The following is an 18,873-nucleotide window of genomic DNA, read 5'->3' on the forward strand; positions in this document are numbered from 1 at the left end:
ATGTCATGTACATGCCTGTGGATGTGGCAGTCCGAACCCTTTCCAATTCTATGCGGTTCCAAACTGCATAGACTGCTGGGCATCACACTGATGCCTTAATTTGCTCTCCGGGCTGCAGCAGAAACAGAGAGAAAAAAAAAAACGTCTTTATTTAAAACTGACACAACCCGAAGTGGTCAAAGTGCGCATGCGCGTACTCTCTGAGGCAGGAACTTGAAAGACGAGTAACTAAGTCAACTGAACTGTCTGAGACAGTAAAAAAAATAAAATAATTAAACTAAAAAGTACTTTTTTCTTTTTTTTTGCTGAGGGGGCTGCAGTCCGGCAGTCCGATGCCACGAGCCGCCCCTGGTATTATATTGAGCACCTTAGCCAGGTTCAGTTAGGCAGTATTCACCATTTTCCTCTCATCCATTGCCATGGTGACCTTCAGAAAAAAGTCCATCGGGTTTAGTAGGCATGAACTCCCCCTGACTAAGCCAAACTGAGTCATATCCAGTGTCTGAAGTTTCCTATGAATTTGTTTATCATTTCCATAATAAATCATCCCATGGCTTTGCATAGGAGATTAGTCAGATTAATGGGTCTGAAGTTTCCATGGTTCAGTTGATGGTCCACCCTTGTGAAGTAGGATAATCACTACAGTCTTTCATTCTTGTCGTACAAAGCCTATTTTCCAGCTATAGGAAAAGTGACTCAAGTGGTACTGATCGGTCATGTTTTAAGCTACTTAGGAGGCATCCCAGGATATTGGCAGGTCCTACTGAGGCTGTGTTTTTGGCCATAGCAAGTGTCACCAGATCCTGCTCTATGTTAATAGGTGGGGAGGTTATGCTATCAGTTATTTCATGGGCAGAGGCAGGGGCAGTGCAGCCAATTCGCTATGTCACTCTGTTGAGTGAAGGTGGCACCATTGATACCAATGCAGCATATGGATGTTTGCAGCCTTTGAGGTTTTGGGCATAGCTGTAGAAGACCTTGTATTTGTCTTCAGCCTGTGAAACTATCTTGACCTTATAATTGGCTTTTTTGGACTTAATTAGTACTCTTAATTTCCTGTTTATTTTAATTAGAGAGCTGCTATGATTATGGGAGTTGATCTTCCTGATTTTAGTCATGATTTATTTTATTTTTGTTATATTATTTGTTAGTTGCATATTTAAACTAGAAAAAAAACACAGCATTGTCTCTTAAGAGTCAAACAGATATTAGAACAGGTCAATTAAGGTTAATTACCTGTGAAATGAGGGTGGAGCTAGGAACTAAACCTTCTATTTAAAGGATAAAATAAAACATTTTAAGGCTTTACTGGAAAAACTGACTCAGACTTTGCCACACATTGCTGTGGGAGAAAGGTTTAATTTGTTTTTGCTTTCTTATATTTTTATTGCTTCATTGCTTTCTTCTATCGTGTCTATTGTTGTTTATTTTCTTTACATGGTATTGTATTTGTATTCTGCTTTCAATTGCATATTTAAAGTAGGAAAGAGACCACAGCTGTGTCATTTTTGAGCCAAACAGAAATTCAGTTTTCCCTCACCCTCCCACTTTGGTGCTGCTTTAATTTTAAACTCAGTTGCCTTTCTTACTGCCTGCCCCTTATATTAAAACAGCATATTTCCTTCCCTCTCCTCTATCAGAGGCTATTGTGAGGAAGCATAAAATTATAATTTTATAACATCCATTTATTAACCAGGAAAGTTCAACTTTGAACAAAGCCAATTTCCAGCAGAGGCCTGGGGAAAAATGCTCCAGATGCATATTTTTCTAATGTGGCAGGAAACCCACATGAACACAGAGAGGACATGCAGACTCCATACAGAAGGCACCCTACCTGAGAATTGAACCAGATAACATCTTGCTGTGAGGTAACGATGCTACCACTGCACTACTGTATTGTCCACTTTAACTTCCTTTCAGCTATTTAACTTTATTGACCTTCCTACTGTATTCCATAGAACCAGAATACAAAGTGCCCACCCCCTTGCAATCTATATTGCTCTTTTAAAATTAGTGCAGCTCTACTTAAAGTGGATATAAAATGTTTACACACTCCTGTTAAAATGCCAAGTTTTTGTGATATAAAAAAATGAGACCACAATAAATCATTTCAGAACTTTTCCCACCTTTAATGTGACCTATAACCTTTACAATTCAATTGAAAACCAAACAAATCAGTTAGGGGAAAAAATATAAAAAATAAGAAACGTACAATATGCCGGTTGCATAAGTGTGCACACCGTTAAACTAATACTTTATGTGAGTGGATCCTTAAACTAATACTTTGTTGAAGCACCTTTTAATTTAATTACAGCATGCAGTCTTCTTGGGTACACACCTGCCATCAATTAAAGAGACCGATTAACCCCAAATAAAGTTCAGCTGTCATAGTAGGATTTTCCTGACATTTATTCAGTTGCCTGCTACAGCAAAAGCCATGGTTTGCAGAGAGCTTTCAAAACATCAAAGGGATCTCATTGTTGAAAGGTATCAGTCAGGAGAAGGGTACAAAAAAATTTCCACAGCATTGGACATACCATGGAACACAGTAAAGACAGTCATCAAAAAGTAAAGAAAATATGGGGCAACAGTGATGTTGCAAAGAACTGGATGTCCCTCCAAAGTTGATGAAAAGACAAGACAAAAACTGGTCAGGGAAGCTGCCAAGAGACCTACAGCAACATTGAAGGAGCTGCAGGAATTTCTGGCAAGTAGTGTTTATGTACTACATGTGACAACAATCTCCCGTATTCTCCAAATGTCTGGAGTATGGGGTAGGGTTGCAAGATGGAAGACTCTTTTACACAGAAAAACATCCAGGCCCAGTTAAAATTTGCAAAACAATACATTAAGTCTCCCAAAAGCATGCAGGAAAATGTGTTATGGTCTGATGAGACCAAGATTCAACTTTCTGGCCACAATTCCAAAAAGTATGTTTGGAGCAAAAGTAACACTTTGCATCACCAAAAGAACACCATCCCCATGGTGAGGCATGATGGTGGCAGTATCATGCTTTGGGGTTGCTTTTCTTCAGCTGGAACTGAGGCTTTAGTCAAGGTGGAGGGAATTATGAACAGTTCCAAATTCCAATCACTTTTGGCCCAAAACCTTCAGGCATCTGCTAGAAAGCTGAAGATGAAGAGGAATTTCACCTTTCAACTTGACAATGACCCCAAGCATACATCCAAATCAACAAAAGAATGACTTCACCAGAAGAAGATTAAAGTTTTGGAATGTCCCAGCCAGTCCCAGACCTAAATCCAATAGAAAATCTGTGGGGTGACCTGAAGAGGGCTGTGCACAAGAGATGCCCTCCCAATCTGATAGATTTGGAGCCCTTTTGCAAAGAAGAGTGAGCAAATATTGGCAAGTCAAGATGTGCCATGCTGATAGACTCCTACCCAAGAAGACTAAATGCTGTAATTAAATCAAAGGGTGCTTCAACAAACTATTAGTTTAAGGATGTGCACACTTATGCAACCAGCATATTGTACGTTTTTTATTTTTTAGATTTTTCCCCAACAGATTTGTTCATTTTTCAATTGAATTGTACAGGTTATTGGAGACATTAAAGGTGGGAAAAGTTTTGAAATGATTTATTGTGGTTTCATTTTTTTATATCACAAAAACCTGGCATTTTAACAGGGATGTGTAAAGATTTTATATCTACTGTAGATAGCTAGAGCTTAGGTTACTCCCTCTTTCATATTTAACTGCTTAGTGCCTACTGCAGCCCTTAGGATATTAAACCATTTTTCCACCTTACCTTTAAAATCTGCAACATCTACTCTATGTACAACTATAGGACAGCCCACATTCTGCTCTTAGTAGTCATCTTGGGATGAGTGCCTCCATTCTGATCCTGCTGAGAGAAAAGGCATAGGAACATTATTTCCTGGAGACTACTGATCACCAGAAAGCATAGCAACAGCATCATGGGTTCCAGCTTGGAATCTGTATTACGTTTTGCTCTTGCGGATAGTAGGAGCAGAGTGCATTGATTCCTAGCTGTTTCTGATTTGGCAGTGAGTGTCTGTGTTGAACCTTCCTGATGTATCTGGTTGATATTAAAGGCAGCTACATGGAAAAGGCTACAGCAAGCCTACAGACCCTTGCATCATCTGAAACACGACTGTTAATTACCAAAGAGCCTGTGGCCTGCTTCTCATCTTCAGATTGGTGCTACTTTTTCCTTCTGTTGAGAGAAGAAGCAAAATGGCATTCTATCCTAGCAGCATGAAACTGCGGTAAGACCAGCACTGGTAGCAGACAGGCAGCAGCTATTCAGACCCCCCTTTTCATCATTTTTGACAAAGCTAATTCTTTGTTTTCAGTAAGTACTGCTTGATTTCTTATCATCTAACCTTACTTCAGAATATCTCCCTAAATACTTCATCCATAAATCATCAGGGTTTGCTTATTATTTTCATAATAGGGCAGTGCAGTGGTGCAGTGGTTAACATTGTTGCCTCACAGGGAGCAGTTTTCTGGTTCAGTTCTCAGCTGGGGTGCCTTCTGTGCAGAGTCTGCATGTCCTCCCTTTGTTTGTGTGGGTTTCCACCAGCTACTCCACTTTCCTCCCACGTTACAATGACATACATCTGGAGCATTTCTACCTGGGCCTCCCCTGAAAATAGGCTCTGTCCTAGTCATGCTTTCACAGTCAACAAATGTTAAATAAATAGTTTCTCCTCAAGTGTTTGGCAATGCCCTCTATAGACACAGACACAATGAGCTGACATCTTTTCTTTAAAAGCACCCTTGAAATTTCACCAATACTTGTTTGCACACAAGGCAACTAGTTTGCAATGACAAGAATTGTCTTCAGAGTTGCTAACCAGATACACATGACAATACTTTATATTCTCACTCCAACTGTCTAATCAATAAAAAAGTGCATTTTGCCATGGGTATGAACTTTCCCACTATCTTCATTACCAGCTTGCTGTATATGGGCATCCAGAAGCAATGTAGAAATTACCTCATGTTTACTGGCAACCAGTTAATTCTCAAACTGATATGGTATGTGAGAGATGCATTTATACAGTGTCACTGGAGGCAAAACTGTTCTAGCATGTCAAGTGGTAGATTACTGGCGTCCTCTCCAGTTCAGCTGGTCAATCTGGGTATCTTGAGACAATGCTACAATTGTCTCATGTACACAGACAACCCTCTCCTCCTCCCAACAAACACAAATACATGTGAGAGATGCAACTATATAGCCAAACTGGAGGCTGAACTCTCTCAACTCAGGGCTGGCATGACCAGACAGGAGGAGATGATAACCACACTCACAACAATCCCAGTCCCACATAGACCTACCACAACTGCAAACCAAACACATAAAAACACAAAGACATACTCGGAGGCTCTAATAAAAAACTTACCAAAACAACAGAGGCTCCCAAAGCAGACATCCAAAAATCCACCACCTCAAAACAAAACACATGCAACACATACTTCAATAAATCAGTGTGTCAACCAATCACAGCCCTTAAGGCCAAACAGCATGCCTGATACACTAGTAATAGGTGACTCTATAGTCAGACACACTGATGTCCTGCTGACCAGGCTGAACAAGGAGAGGGTGACTGTGAGCTGTCTATCGGGAGCTAGGATCCGCCACATAACACACACTCAAGTCACTCCAAAGCAAGTACAAATATGACTCCGTCAATGTCCATGCTGGTGTGAATGACCTGAGACGTACCTCCCTGGACTACATGAAAAGAGACATAGAGGAGCTCTCCGATTATGTAGCCCAGGCTGGTATGACCCTGACCCTGAGCAGCATCTTGCCCTCAGCAAGAATGATACCACAATACAAAGACAAGATGATCAGCTTTAATAATTGGCTCAAGTACTGGTGTCATTCTAAGGGGATCCAATGTCTGTCTGCCTGGGATGACATGTTGGACAAGCCACGCTGCTTCGCAAGGGATGGCTTACACCTGTCACCGCTGGGCTTCTGGATATTTGCTAAGGCTCTTGCCACCCCCATAGTGCCTTTTTTAGGCAAGGCTCAAAAGACAAACCCACCTCCTTAGAAAACAAAAATGGAAATAAACGAAGGGTAATGCTGCTCAACGCCAGAAGTCTAAATCTCAAAATGCAGGCACTCGATGTACTCCTCAGCATGGAGAACATCGACGTCTGTGCAGTAACTGAAACCTGGTTCAAGGCTCCTGAGAGCACCCCAGCACTACCAGGCTATACCTCGTATCATGCTTTTCAGCCCCAAAACCCGGGCCAAACCACAAAGGGAGGGGGAGTGTCCATATTCATCAAGGACACCCACACCTCCAGGTTAGTAGCAACACATGAAGCATCAGAGACCATACAGGTGCAACTAACCACAGGCAAAACTGCTATACAACTGGTAGCATGTTACAGACCACCTCCCAATCTCAGGAACCCCACTCAGCCTTCCTGAAGACATTGGAGGATATGAATGTATCACAAAATACCATCATACTGGGAGACTTCAACTACCCAAACATAGATTGGGTACATTATTCTAGCCCTAATACCCTAGCCCAAAGGTTCCTGGAATTCATAAATTCAAATGCACTGGAACAACTAGTCACCTCTCCCACTAGGGGAGATAATATACTAGACCTGATCATCACAAACATGGGGACAAAATGCTCCACACCGGAAGTATACCCCTCACTAGTGAGATCTGACCACAAACTAATCACCCTGGATATACATATCCCACCTCCACCCCAGCACAAAAGACCACAGTGAAAAACTTCTCAAAAGCAGACTTCACTCTTCTTAAGACTGAGATGGTATCCTTTAAGCCCACTGTGCCAGTGGATACCACATCCCACAATGCCAAATCCTTCACAAATGCTTTCTATGGACATCTCCAAGAATGCATGGATCATGCAATCCCAAATAAATCCAAGTCCCTCTCCACCAAAGGCAAGTGTCCAGTCTGGTGGACCTCAGCCATTAACAAATTGTATAACAAAAGAAGGAAGCTACTGCATGTCAGAGCAAAATCCCATGAAGGGAAGACATCTCTGATCAACATTAGCAGAAAACTATGTTCTCTCATAAAAACATCCAAGGCCAACTTTGAGAGAAAAATCGCTAAGGACACTAAAGATAACCACAAAGCCTTCTTCAGCTATGTTAGAAACCTGGGCAGAAACCCTCAGATATGCTCAGAGTTAGTTCACAACAACAAAAAAATACACTGAACCCACAGATATTGCCAACATTCTGGCTGACAGGTTCAGTGCAAATATCTCCCCTCCCTCACCCCCAAAAGAAGAAATACTTATCCCAATCTCCCTGTCATCTCAGATGTCCAAGTGAGAACCGCCCTAAACAAAGCTAAAAACACAGCATCAATGGGACCTGACAGTATCCCGGGTTGCGTGTTACGTGAACTCCAAGAGGAGCTAAACCCACACATAAAAATGCTATTTAACCTTAGCCTTACTTCAGGATATGTACCTGAACACTGGAGTACAGCAACAGTGGTCCCACTCCACAAAGGGGGTACCTCTACAGACGCTGGGAACTACCGCCCCATACGCTTAACCAGCCTGGTCTGCAAAGCTATGGAAAGAATCATTATGGAACTCATAAACAGAGACATAGGGGACCTACAGACACTTGACCCCACCCAGTTCGGCTTTGTAAAGGGCAGATCCTGCCTTTTGAACCTGGTTAACTTTTTTGAAACAGTCACTAGAGCCATTGATGAGGGCAAAGCAGTCCATACAGCCTACCTGGACTTGGCTAAGGCCTTCGACACAATACCCCACTCAGGCATCATAGATAAGCTCAACAGCTTAAACGTAAACCCTTATGTCACTAGATGGGTTGCAAACTGGCTAAAGGACAGAACCCATAAAGTTAAAATCACTGGAGCAATGTCAGACTCAAAGCCAGTCACAAGTGGTGTCCCACAGGGATCTGTCCTGGGACCCCTCTTGTTCGGCATTTATTTCTCAGATGTTAAAGCAAACATGGGAGGGTTGTGGCTGACAAAGTTCGCAGATGACTGCAAACTAGGCGCCATAGTCGATACACCAGTGGACACATACATCCTACAAAAAGGCCTCACAGAAACGGACAACTGGTGTTGGAGTCACGGCCTTAAACTAAATGCCAAAAAATGTATAGTCATCCCCTTTGGGAAAAACAAAGTACCCACAAATTATCACATAGACAGCAACCCACTGAGTACGGAAAAAGTAATCAGAGAACTGGGGACCCAAGTTGATAGTGACCTCTCATTTGACACCCACATTGCCAAAGTGGTTAGAAAGACTTTCTACCTTGCACACCTCATCATGAAGGGATTCACATCCAGATCCAGGGATGTCATTGTACCCCTTTACTCCTCCCTCATCAGACCCATGATTGAGTACAATGCCCCATTTGGTATGTACCTCACCCGGCATTTGCAATAGCTGGAGAGACCACAAAAGTACCTCACCAAGAGGATCAAGGGTCTCCAACATATGTCTTATTCTGCCAGACTAAAGAAACTTCAGCTCTATTCAGTAGCATACCGCCTGCTCAGAGGTGATCTCTGCCTGACATACAAGGCCATGTCCAATCAGGATCTGATGGACATGCTCCACCTCAAAAAATCAAAATCCATCAGGACCACGAGAGCTAAAGACTTAAACCTTGGCACAAGTATGAATAGGACATGCTGGAGGGATAGATTCATAACCCAGAGGCTTCCCATGCTTTGGAACAAGATCCCAGTTCGTATTAGGCAGAGCCCCTCACTGACTCTCTTCAAGAGAAATCTTGATGAGTGGATGGGAGATCGTAAGTTTTCCCCAGGGGTCACATCTGTGTCACTGCTAGACAGGGGCACAGTAAACTAATTCTATTATATAAGGGGACCTTCATTGTGTCACTACTAGACAGAGGCACAGTATTCTAATTTTATTCTGTACATTTTTTTACCATTTCATGGGGTGGCAAAAGTCACATCACTATGGCTAGGCTTACAAATGCCCCAGGGCAGATAGCCTAGTACTATACTATGAAACTATGAAACTATGAAAAGTACTCCTAGTATGAATCAGGTTGTCAGTAATATACACACTGCACCCAACATCCACAGTTCAAAGCAAAGACATAGTCCCACATATGCTGAGGCATTTAAATGTAAACTTCCTAAAATACAAAGACCTCCTAGACAAAGTATGCATAATTCATACCTCTCAACTGTACAGATTTTCGCAGAATGTCAAGATTTTTGCCTCATATTTTTGATCTGTTCCTCATAAGATTTGTGTTTTTTATTGGCAAGTCACTAGGATGATCTGTGGATTGAAGTTACTAAATATTGATATACATTTGTGTTTCAGACATATTATCCTTCCAAAAAATGCATGCTAATACAAATCCTGTTATTCTAGCAACTTTTTAAGTTTATAAGAGCAGTATTTAAAATATGTCCCTATTTTTGGGCCTTTGTCCCCCAATTTTGTCAGGCTTTGTTTGGATTTTTTGCTGTAAGAGGTTGAGAGGTAATGCATAACAAATACCTTCATCAACTTGAATGTACTCTTTCAAAACATCCACATCTACACATACAGCCAGATCCTATGGAGATACAACTTCTGAGCACATAAGGCAAGCCACCACACAATCTAACATTCTGATCATTGGAGACACTATTGTGGGACACACTGATGTCCCTCTCACCAGGTTAAGTAAGGAGAAAGTCACAGTGAGTTACTTATCAGGGGCCAGGATCAGTCACATTATGCACATTCTCAGGTCATTGGACCACAAGTACCAGATTGATGCAGTCATTGTTCATGTGGGAGTAAATGACTTGAGACATACCAGCCTAGACTATATGAAGAGAGACATGGAGCTTTCAGAATATGTGTCCAAAGATGGTATGAGCCTAGCACTGAGCAGCATTTTACTTTCACCAAGGATGATGCCACAATGCAATCAGAAAGTGACTGACTAATAATTTGCTTAGTTCCTGGTGTCATTCTAAGGGTTTGCTACTTTGCCAGGGGTCTATAGTCGACAGCTAAACAGTGAAAGCTTAAAACCGCAAATGGCCAGTTCTGCAAATTTTTTCATAGGGAAAAAATTTGCTTGGCCATTATTGGGAATTTGCCCTTTTCCCAAATGTAGAGTGATTGTGGAGTTGGCATATTTAGTTAGGGGGTGTGGTGGGCACAGACCCCCCACACTGGGGGGGTGGGGGTGAAGCCCCCCCCACTTAATTAGGGGTTAAAAGTTTGTTTTACCGTCCGACGGCCAAGCAAAGTTTTTCCCTATGAAAAACTGTGCAGAAGTGGTTGTTCGCAGTTTTAAGCTTTCACTGTTTAGCTGTCGACATTTGGGTGTTCGACACGCTAAGCAGTCGATTTTATAATATAGACCCTTTGCCAGGGATAGCCTGGACTTTTTTCTCTAAGCTTTTGAATATTTGCTAAAACATTCTCTTTCCACATAGTGTCTTTTTTAGGCAATTTCAGACTTAAGGTACTTCTGACATATCAAATCAAAACCAAGAAAATCTTAAGGTGTTACTGCTCAGTGATGTGAGTCTAAACAAAAAAACTTCACTCCCTACATGCTCTTCTCACCCTAGAGAATGCTGATGTCTGCACAATCAGTGAGACATGGTTTAAATCCATGGAGAGCACACTGGCAGTACAAGGCTATAATGCCTTCCAACATTTAGACTAGCTACTACATAGACAGGAACCAAAGGTGGAAGTGCTTTGATTTACATCAAATATAAATAATCCTCAAGGCTGGTCAAACAGGACAATGCACTTGAAGTTTTCCATATTCAAATCGCCATAGGCAAAAAACACTTCCTTGCAAGTTATAGCCCCCCCTATGACCTATGAACCCTTAACATATATTTAAACTTTTTGGAAACATCCACCATCCAACCCAATACCATATTCATGGGTGACTTCAATTATCCCATTATTAACTGTGAATCCCATATGACACCAAATGTACAGCATAGATTCTGGAGTTTGTAAACACAAACTTCCTGGTCCAAATTGTCAGTACACCAACCAGGTTTGCAAAAATACTGGACCTGTTCCTTAGCAATGTTGGAGAATGCTGCACACACACCTCTTAGTGTAATGCCTTCACTGGTAAGGTCAGACCACAAAATGATCTCCTTTGAAGTAAAAATAAAATCTGAAACTTCATCTAACCCTGAAATATCCATGAACTACTCTAAACCTAACTTCCTACTATTAAGTGATAACCTAGCAAAATTTCAAGCCTCCATAAACCTGAGAACACTGCTGCCTATGCAGAACTGTTCACAGAAACACTATAAAACAAGCCACCCTGGTGGAATCAGAACAGCAATAGGCTGTATAACAGAAGGAAGAAAATCATGGCAATAATTAGGAGGTGCACCAACCAGCATGATAAAGTACTCTCATCAAACTAAGCAAACAACTCAGAGGGCAAATAAAGTCTATGAAAGCCAAATTTGAGGTAAATTTGGCCTCCCAAGCCAAGAACAACCACAAGACATTCTTTAGCTTTATCCGCAACTTCAAGGGTAATACATAATTGTGTGCAGTGCTGATTGTTGATGGAGCCACCTATACTGAGCCATAAGATATAGCAAGCCTACTGGCTGACAAATTTAACTGCAACTTTATCTCTCTCTCTCCTCCTCAAGCTTCCCTCTACTATCGCTAGGGAACATGTTCTTAATTCTCTCTCTGTGTCAATGGGCCCAGCCAGTATTTCAGGATTCCTTCCAAATAGCATGAAACATGACCTAGCAGGGCATCTGGAACTGTTATTTAGCTGTAGCCTCATAACAGGCTTCATGCCTCATGAATATTGAACAGCAACAGTCATCTTTCTGCACAAAGGTGGGCTAGCTACAGATCCTTGAAACTAAAGACCCATAGTTCTCCCTAGTCTCATATGCAAAGCTATTGAAAGAATTATCATAGAAATGATCAGTTATGACCTACAAAACAACCAAACCCTGGGCCCTACCCAATTTTGTTTTGTAAAGGGCGGGTCATGCCTAATCAGCCTAGTGGACTTCTATGAGATGGTCATCAAAGCAATGGATGAGGGCAAAACTTTAACACTTCAGCTTGGCCAGCAAAGAACTTGGTTATATTCAACTGGACGTATAAGAGAATTTAAGTACCTTTATCTGCACTTTTTTTTTAAAAAAATACAGTATTTAATTTGAGTGTTGAAGGAATTTTTAACTGAAGTTATTCTGCTCTTCAGTAACTTGAACTGAAGCTAGTGTTGGCTGAATTTTGTTATTTGCTAGTAATTACAGGTGTGGGGGTAGCCACATTCTTTGATTTCCTGTCCTTGCATATTTAAACTGGTGCATGTGAAATAATTCCTGCTTTAAATCTTCAGCTTGGCCAGCTAAGAACTTGGTTATATTCAAATGGAGGTATAAGAGAATTTAAGTACCTTTATCTGCACTTTTTTTTTTAAAATACAGTATTTAATTTGAGTGTTGAAGGAATTTTTAACTGAAGTTATTCTGCTCTTCAGCAACTTGAACTGAAGCTAGTGTTGGCTGAATTTTGTTATTTGCTAGTAATTACAGGTGTGGGGGTAGCCACATTCTTTGATTTCCTGTCCTTGCATATTTAAACTGGTGCATGTGAAATAATTCCTGCTTTAAAACTTCAGCTTGGCCAGCAAAGAACTTGGTTATATTCAACTGGACGTATAAGAGAATTTAAGTACCTTTATCTGCACTTTTTTTAAAAAAATACAGTATTTAATTTGAGTGTTGAAGGAATTTTTAACTGAAGTTATTCTGCTCTTCAGTAACTTGAACTGAAGCTACTGTTGGCTGAATTTTGTTATTTGCTAGTAATTACAGGTGTGGGGTAGCCACATTCTTTGATTTCCTGTCCTTGCATATTTAAACTGGTGCATGTGAAATAATTCCTGCTTTAAAACTTCAGCTTGGCCAGCTAAGAACTTGGTTATATTCAACTGGACGTATAAGAGAATTTAAGTACCTTTATCTGCACTTTTTTTTAAAAAATACAGTATTTAATTTGAGTGTTGAAGGAATTTTTAACTGAAGTTATTCTGCTCTTCAGTAACTTGAACTGAAGCTAGTGTTGGCTGAATTTTGTTATTTGCTAGTAATTACAGGTGTGGGGTAGCCACATTCTTTGATTTCCTGTCCTTGCATATTTAAACTGGTGCATGTGAAATAATTCCTGCTTTAAAACTTCAGCTTGGCCAGCTAAGAACTTGGTTATATTCAACTGGACGTATAAGAGAATTTAAGTACCTTTATCTGCACTTTTTTTAAAAAATACAGTATTTAATTTGAGTGTTGAAGGAATTTTTAACTGAAGTTATTCTGCTCTTCAGTAACTTGAACTGAAGCTAGTGTTGGCTGAATTTTGTTATTTGCTAGTAATTACAGGTGTGGGGTAGCCACATTCTTTGATTTCCTGTCCTTGCATATTTAAACTGGTGCATGTGAAATAATTCCTGCTTTAAAACTTCAGCTTGGCCAGCTAAGAACTTGGTTATATTCAACTGGACGTATAAGAGAATTTAAGTACCTTTATCTGCACTTTTTTTTTAAAAATACAGTATTTAATTTGAGTGTTGAAGGAATTTTTAACTGAAGTTATTCTGCTCTTCAGTAACTTGAACTGAAGCTAGTGTTGGCTGAATTTTGTTATTTGCTAGTAATTACAGGTGTGGGGGTAGCCACATTCTTTGATTTCCTGTCCTTGCATATTTAAACTGGTGCATGTGAAATAATTCCTGCTTTAAAACTTCAGCTTGGCCAGCTAAGAACTTGGTTATATTCAACTGGACGTATAAGAGAATTTAAGTACCTTTATCTGCACTTTTTTAAAAAATACAGTATTTAATTTGAGTGTTGAAGGAATTTTTAACTGAAGTTATTCTGCTCTTCAGTAACTTGAACTGAAGCTAGTGTTGGCTGAATTTTGTTATTTGCTAGTAATTACAGGTGTGGGGTAGCCACATTCTTTGATTTCCTGTCCTTGCATATTTAAACTGGTGCATGTGAAATAATTCCTGCTTTAAAACTTCAGCTTGGCCAGCTAAGAACTTGGTTATATTCAACTGGACGTATAAGAGAATTTAAGTACCTTTATCTGCACTTTTTTAAAAAATACAGTATTTAATTTGAGTGTTGAAGGAATTTTTAACTGAAGTTATTCTGCTCTTCAGTAACTTGAACTGAAGCTAGTGTTGGCTGAATTTTGTTATTTGCTAGTAATTACAGGTGTGGGGTAGCCACATTCTTTGATTTCCTGTCCTTGCATATTTAAACTGGTGCATGTGAAATAATTCCTGCTTTAAAACTTCAGCTTGGCCAGCTAAGAACTTGGTTATATTCAACTGGACGTATAAGAGAATTTAAGTACCTTTATCTGCACTTTTTTTAAAAAATACAGTATTTAATTTGAGTGTTGAAGGAATTTTTAACTGAAGTTATTCTGCTCTTCAGTAACTTGAACTGAAGCTAGTGTTGGCTGAATTTTGTTATTTGCTAGTAATTACAGGTGTGGGGGTAGCCACATTCTTTGATTTCCTGTCCTTGCATATTTAAACTGGTGCATGTGAAATAATTCCTGCTTTAAAACTTCAGCTTGGCCAGCTAAGAACTTGGTTATATTCAACTGGACGTATAAGAGAATTTAAGTACCTTTATCTGCACTTTTTTTTAAAAAATACAGTATTTAATTTGAGTGTTGAAGGAATTTTTAACTGAAGTTATTCTGCTCTTCAGTAACTTGAACTGAAGCTAGTGTTGGCTGAATTTTGTTATTTGCTAGTAATTACAGGTGTGGGGTAGCCACATTCTTTGATTTCCTGTCCTTGCATATTTAAACTGGTGCATGTGAAATAATTCCTGCTTTAAAACTTCAGCTTGGCCAGCTAAGAACTTGGTTATATTCAACTGGACGTATAAGAGAATTTAAGTACCTTTATCTGCACTTTTTTTAAAAAATACAGTATTTAATTTGAGTGTTGAAGGAATTTTTAACTGAAGTTATTCTGCTCTTCAGTAACTTGAACTGAAGCTAGTGTTGGCTGAATTTTGTTATTTGCTAGTAATTACAGGTGTGGGGTAGCCACATTCTTTGATTTCCTGTCCTTGCATATTTAAACTGGTGCATGTGAAATAATTCCTGCTTTAAAACTTCAGCTTGGCCAGCTAAGAACTTGGTTATATTCAACTGGACGTATAAGAGAATTTAAGTACCTTTATCTGCACTTTTTTAAAAAATACAGTATTTAATTTGAGTGTTGAAGGAATTTTTAACTGAAGTTATTCTGCTCTTCAGTAACTTGAACTGAAGCTAGTGTTGGCTGAATTTTGTTATTTGCTAGTAATTACAGGTGTGGGGTAGCCACATTCTTTGATTTCCTGTCCTTGCATATTTAAACTGGTGCATGTGAAATAATTCCTGCTTTAAAACTTCAGCTTGGCCAGCTAAGAACTTGGTTATATTCAACTGGACGTATAAGAGAATTTAAGTACCTTTATCTGCACTTTTTTTTTAAAAAATACAGTATTTAATTTGAGTGTTGAAGGAATTTTTAACTGAAGTTATTCTGCTCTTCAGTAACTTGAACTGAAGCTAGTGTTGGCTGAATTTTGTTATTTGCTAGTAATTACAGGTGTGGGGGTAGCCACATTCTTTGATTTCCTGTCCTTGCATATTTAAACTGGTGCATGTGAAATAATTCCTGCTTTAAAACTTCAGCTTGGCCAGCTAAGAACTTGGTTATATTCAACTGGACGTATAAGAGAATTTAAGTACCTTTATCTGCACTTTTTTAAAAAAATACAGTATTTAATTTGAGTGTTGAAGGAATTTTTAACTGAAGTTATTCTGCTCTTCAGTAACTTGAACTGAAGCTAGTGTTGGCTGAATTTTGTTATTTGCTAGTAATTACAGGTGTGGGGTAGCCACATTCTTTGATTTCCTGTCCTTGCATATTTAAACTGGTGCATGTGAAATAATTCCTGCTTTAAAACTTCAGCTTGGCCAGCTAAGAACTTGGTTATATTCAACTGGACGTATAAGAGAATTTAAGTACCTTTATCTGCACTTTTTTTTAAAAATACAGTATTTAATTTGAGTGTTGAAGGAATTTTTAACTGAAGTTATTCTGCTCTTCAGTAACTTGAACTGAAGCTAGTGTTGGCTGAATTTTGTTATTTGCTAGTAATTACAGGTGTGGGGTAGCCACATTCTTTGATTTCCTGTCCTTGCATATTTAAACTGGTGCATGTGAAATAATTCCTGCTTTAAAACTTCAGCTTGGCCAGCTAAGAACTTGGTTATATTCAACTGGACGTATAAGAGAATTTAAGTACCTTTATCTGCACTTTTTTTTTAAAAATACAGTATTTAATTTGAGTGTTGAAGGAATTTTTAACTGAAGTTATTCTGCTCTTCAGTAACTTGAACTGAAGCTAGTGTTGGCTGAATTTTGTTATTTGCTAGTAATTACAGGTGTGGGGTAGCCACATTCTTTGATTTCCTGTCCTTGCATATTTAAACTGGTGCATGTGAAATAATTCCTGCTTTAAAACTTCAGCTTGGCCAGCTAAGAACTTGGTTATATTCAACTGGACGTATAAGAGAATTTAAGTACCTTTATCTGCACTTTTTTTTAAAAAATACAGTATTTAATTTGAGTGTTGAAGGAATTTTTAACTGAAGTTATTCTGCTCTTCAGTAACTTGAACTGAAGCTAGTGTTGGCTGAATTTTGTTATTTGCTAGTAATTACAGGTGTGGGGGTAGCCACATTCTTTGATTTCCTGTCCTTGCATATTTAAACTGGTGCATGTGAAATAATTCCTGCTTTAAAACTTCAGCTTGGCCAGCTAAGAACTTGGTTATATTCAACTGGACGTATAAGAGAATTTAAGTACCTTTATCTGCACTTTTTTAAAAAAAAAATACAGTATTTAATTTGAGTGTTGAAGGAATTTTTAACTGAAGTTATTCTGCTCTTCAGTAACTTGAACTGAAGCTAGTGTTGGCTGAATTTTGTTATTTGCTAGTAATTACAGGTGTGGGGGTAGCCACATTCTTTGATTTCCTGTCCTTGCATATTTAAACTGGTGCATGTGAAATAATTCCTGCTTTAAAACTTCAGCTTGGCCAGCTAAGAACTTGGTTATATTCAACTGGACGTATAAGAGAATTTAAGTACCTTTATCTGCACTTTTTTTTTAAAAAAATACAGTATTTAATTTGAGTGTTGAAGGAATTTTTAACTGAAGTTATTCTGCTCTTCAGTAACTTGAACTGAAGCTAGTGTTGGCTGAATTTTGTTATTTGCTAGTAATTACAGGTGTGGGGTAGCCACATTCTTTGATTTCCTGTCCTTGCATATTTAAACTGGTGCATGTGAAATAATTCCTGCTTTAAAACTTCAGCTTGGCCAGCTAAGAACTTGGTTATATTCAACTGGACGTATAAGAGAATTTAAGTACCTTTATCTGCACTTTTTTTAAAAAAAATACAGTATTTAATTTGAGTGTTGAAGGAATTTTTAACTGAAGTTATTCTGCTCTTCAGTAACTTGAACTGAAGCTAGTGTTGGCTGAATTTTGTTATTTGCTAGTAATTACAGGTGTGGGGGTAGCCACATTCTTTGATTTCCTGTCCTTGCATATTTAAACTGGTGCATGTGAAATAATTCCTGCTTTAAAACTTCAGCTTGGCCAGCTAAGAACTTGGTTATATTCAACTGGACGTATAAGAGAATTTAAGTACCTTTATCTGCACTTTTTTTAAAAAATACAGTATTTAATTTGAGTGTTGAAGGAATTTTTAACTGAAGTTATTCTGCTCTTCAGTAACTTGAACTGAAGCTAGTGTTGGCTGAATTTTGTTATTTGCTAGTAATTACAGGTGTGGTGGTAGCCACATTCTTTGATTTCCTGTCCTTGCATATTTAAACTGGTGCATGTGAAATAATTCCTGCTTTAAAACTTCAGCTTGGCCAGCTAAGAACTTGGTTATATTCAACTGGACGTATAAGAGAATTTAAGTACCTTTATCTGCACTTTTTTTTTTAGAAATACAGTATTTAATTTGAGTGTTGAAGGAATTTTTAACTGAAGTTATTCTGCTCTTCAGTAACTTGAACTGAAGCTAGTGTTGGCTGAATTTTGTTATTTGCTAGTAATTACAGGTGTGGGGTAGCCACATTCTTTGATTTCCTGTCCTTGCATATTTAAACTGGTGCATGTGAAATAATTCCTGCTTTAAAACTTCAGCTTGGCCAGCTAAGAACTTGGTTATATTCAACTGGACGTATAAGAGAATTTAAGTACCTTTATCTGCACTTTTTTTAAAAATACAGTATTTAATTTGAGTGTTGAAGGAATTTTTAACTGAAGTTATTCTGCTCTTCAGTAACTTGAACTGAAGCTAGTGTTGGCTGAATTTTGTTATTTGCTAGTAATTACAGGTGTGGGGGTAGCCACATTCTTTGATTTCCTGTCCTTGCATATTTAAACTGGTGCATGTGAAATAATTCCTGCTTTAAAACTTCAGCTTGGCCAGCTAAGAACTTGGTTATATTCAACTGGACGTATAAGAGAATTTAAGTACCTTTATCTGCACTTTTTTTTAAAAAATACAGTATTTAATTTGAGTGTTGAAGGAATTTTTAACTGAAGTTATTCTGCTCTTCAGTAACTTGAACTGAAGCTAGTGTTGGCTGAATTTTGTTATTTGCTAGTAATTACAGGTGTGGGGTAGCCACATTCTTTGATTTCCTGTCCTTGCATATTTAAACTGGTGCATGTGAAATAATTCCTGCTTTAAAACTTCAGCTTGGCCAGCTAAGA

This window comes from Protopterus annectens, chromosome 1.part2 (genome assembly GCF_019279795.1).
Source record: "Protopterus annectens isolate FY-2018-M chromosome 1.part2, PAN1.0, whole genome shotgun sequence".
Lineage (NCBI taxonomy): Eukaryota > Metazoa > Chordata > Ceratodontiformes > Protopteridae > Protopterus > Protopterus annectens.